Genomic DNA, 3957 nt, shown 5'->3' on the forward strand with positions numbered 1-3957 from the left:
GTTTGTTCCAAATGAGTTCATTCATAGATCTTTGGTTGGCTCAGTGGAAATGGGTTTTTCAATGAGATGGTAGTCCTGTGTCTAGGCCATATGACTTCACATGGAAGGCAAACATGATTGAACAATACTTGCATGCAGAATAAAAAAACAGGTCTCATACAGTATCAGAGTTGGAAGGGGCACCAAAGATCTTCTGATTCAAACCTCTACCATGCCAGAATCACAGCACCTCAGGGAGAAGAGTGGGGCAGCAAAGGATGACAGCTTGGAGATTTCAAGGCAGACTTCAGGGGAAAGAGGCAAACTAGATATAGTAAAAGGACATTGCAGGGAGCTGGGGAATAAAACAGGAGACACAAACAAGAGCAAGAGTGGCCAAGATGAAGTACAGACTTGTATTGACAACTTGATGTATGGTTGTCATACATATAGCATGTAATTGTAATTTCAGAAACATTCATATAGGAGAGGACAGATAGGATGCCTTCTTTGACAACGCAACCCTCACTAAGCGTTCACTGTGGAATGAAGTGGAAAAGAGGAGCCCAAAAAGACACCAGGCAACTGGTAAGCAGTGCCGGAAGGTCCTTCATGAAGTGAACCACACATCCTTCAGCTGAGGAGGGGACTATTTTAAGTAATTTTTATTTGCATTTTATCTTGCAGACTTCTACATGATTTTATCTTGATAGCATAATAAACCTTGACATCCAGGACACATCAAACCATGTTTTAAAAATTCTCATTCTCATTGTTTCTTTTTAAAAATCTCTTGTTACCCTTTTAATTTTTTAACAATTCCTTTGAGACTTACAAAGGTCTCCAAAGCATTATGTTTTCTTGGCAGGGAATTTTGCCCTAACTCCCCCAGCTCCAGTTTTAAAATAACACTGATACTTTTCCTGCTGTTAAAATGTTCCTCTTAGGTTTCTGCTATTTTCCAGTCATGAGTGACACTAAATGGGGTCTGCTTATAAAAACCATCGTTTTACTAATATTCAGCCAGTCATTCATGAAACTTTGGCTAAAGCTGTTTCAAGATCCCAAGGCCTTTTGCTGATGGTTGGTTCCAATTTAGTCGCTGGTTTATTTTCTTTGTTAAGAAAATACCATTATGATTCTTAATGCTAACTTCCATGTGTCTAAAGGGAATTTATCTAGTATTTTCTTCTGTATGATGATGACCTCTGACAGATTTACAGAAGAAGTATGCCTGTTCCAACAGGTGCTGTTGCTGTTTTTTTGTGGACAGAAATCAGCTGCCTTTAAACATGTCTCTCTGTCTGATCCAGTTACATGCAAATGTTCAGTGTCAAAAACCAAACTGACCAGCTAGGACTTAGTCAACTCTTCTGCTCTTTGGTTAAACGTTTTCAGGAGAAAGCAAGTATACAGCACTCAAAACTTGCAAGTGAATTTCCTGTTGTACAATAAAAGCTTTCATGAGTGTATTTCATTACAAGCCTGAAATTTCAATTAGGCTTTGCCAAATAGAGAGAGTAAACTTTACTCAGTCAAGACAGAATGTAGTTTCTTCCTCAGTGACAGGGTGAGGTTGCTGTTTTGCTAAAATAGTCTGCAACATGATATTGGTGCATTAGCCGATAGATTAAAAACAACAACAACAAAGTGGTTCTGCCAACCTAGCAGATCGAAAGCATACCAGTGCAAGTAGACAAATAGGTACCTCTGCAGCAGGAAGGTAAACGGCGTTTCTGTGTGTTCTGGCTTCCGTCACAGAAGGCCCTGAACTTGTCTTTGCTTTGGGATTTCCATTGTATGCAACAGTGACATTAAGCATCAGTAGTTGGTGGCACAAACTGCTTTGTGATGATATATACAAAATCTGAAAAAGGGAGCAAGGAAATGCTTTTCCACAGCAGGCAGAAGATGATATTTATTTTCAATATTTATAGACCACTTTTCACCATAGATGGCCACAAGGTGGTTTACCTAGAAATCAAGGAAATATCCCATTAATCAAAATAATGCCGTATTTAGAACAAACACAAACAAAAGCCACATATAAAACCACCAGTCAGGGGAGTCAATAAATATTGAATTACATGTTACATTTATCCACATGTGTCCTTGGCAGTAGTTCTTGCTCGACTAACAAACATGTCAAGAAGCATACAAAAATCTACAATGGTTATCTATCATCTATCTATCTATCTATCTATCTATCTATCTATCTATCTACCTACCTATCTATCTATCTATCATCTATCTATCTATCATCTATCTATCTATCTATCTATCTATCTATCTATCTATCTATCTATCATCTATCTATCTACTCAGCAATGGCCCTTCCCTGCAGTGCACATGCTCAGTACAGCTGAACTGGAATATAGGAGCTGGGTTTTCTTTTGCAAGGTTTTCGAATGTCCTTCTACTTCATGACAATAATATAAGAAAATGTTGTGACTCATAAATAATGATCAGGTTACATACTGGTGCACAATGCAAGAAAACATTACTGGCTTAGGACTGGCTTCAATCCTGTTTCGCAACCCTACCTCTGTGGAAAATGCTTCCACATGTCTATGGAGAAGGGGGGAATACTTGATTCTTGCAATGGATATTTACTGTACATAGGGTGCTACTTTGGACTTGGCACAGGAGGGAAAACTGGAACACACCCATGCATGAACAGAATGCTGCCTATATCACTTTAGATCCAGCTTACTCGCATCATTGGTAAGCAAGAATGCTAACTGCTTGCAGCTCTATACAGAGATACTACGTGATTGAGTTTGACTTGGAATATTCTGCAGTCCATATTTCATTTATATGTATGTGTGTATGTCGCCTTACAGAGCAAAATATGATGGCATTACTCAAAAGGCCAGACTGTCCTGGGGCCTCTAACTTAATCTGCAGTGGCCTTAACCTGCAGTGAAACCTGGATAAATCTGTTCAATATTAAATATTAGCCAAAGGGCAAGAATAAAATCACATTTGGATTTATAGGAGCCATCGTCCATAAGTTTTTTTGTGTTTTCTATTTTTTCTTAAAAGTTGAATTAAGGAGAGTTGATTTATGTCTTGCAAAAATATTCTCTTCCCAAATGATTCCCTGAAGCAGCAGTCCTTTAAACAGAAGTGCAACCTGAATTGACCTCGAGCTGTAATAATCTTTATTTAGAAGGCAAAGAAGAATTTCATCAGAGGAGTCACATTCACTATGAAAACCTGAGCCATAGATCAAACCAAGAAAGGTCCAGTGTACTTAATAATCCTGGAATAAAAATGAAAACAGAATTGTTCCCTAAAGGAATCGAAGCTAGTGAAATTTCCATTCTGGACATAGAGAGCTCTTCAGATCTCTTCCATGTTCCAATTCTGTCTTGTATACTTATTGCCGAATGCCACCCCAATCGCTGGGTGGTGCTTGATTCCAGAAGTCCAAGGCACTTACTCAGGGTTCGTGTTTCCATTTGAAATAAGTCACACAGAGACTGTGGTGTCATTGTGATATATGATTTATTTACACATATATACAACCTGAGCCTACAATGGAGGGGTTCACAGCATCAACACCCCCAAAAGGTCTTGTTTCTCCCATAGCCCACAGCCTTGGATTAGAACAGAAATCAAACATTACTCACAGATGTTGCTCTGATTCTCTCTCCAGCTCACTGCTTTACTTCTTGGTCACATCATTGCAATTCAATGCTAAACTCTGGCTTTGTCCCAGGTTTGGATGAAACTATGGCTTTGCTCAGGGACACGGGTGGCGCTGTGGGTAAAACCTCAGTGCCTTGGACTTGCCGATCGTATGGTTGGCGGTTCGAATCCCCGCAGCGGGGTGCGCTCCCGTCGTTCGGTCCCAGCGCCTGCCAACCTAGCAGTTCGAAAGCACCTCCGGGTGCAAGTAGATAAATAGGGACCGCTTACCAGCGGGAAGGTAAACGGTGTTCCGTGTGCTGCGCTGTCTCGCCAGATGCAGCT

The 3957-nt window shown here is 40.1% G+C and overlaps 1 long non-coding RNA gene across 1 annotated transcript; it reads right to left on the reverse strand.

Annotated features, from left to right (window-relative positions):
* Window positions 1-1870: 1870 nt before the first annotated feature.
* LOC310842589 lies at window positions 1871-3724 on the reverse strand. The gene is made up of 2 exons (XR_014563249.1): window positions 3615-3724; window positions 1871-1953 (listed from the first exon to the last, which is right to left on the reverse strand). It is a non-coding gene; the product is annotated as an uncharacterized lncRNA (long non-coding RNA).
* Window positions 3725-3957: the final 233 nt, after the last annotated feature.

This window comes from Podarcis gaigeae (assembly GCF_964106915.1).
Source record: "Podarcis gaigeae genome assembly, chromosome: 4".
Lineage (NCBI taxonomy): Eukaryota > Metazoa > Chordata > Lepidosauria > Squamata > Lacertidae > Podarcis > Podarcis gaigeae.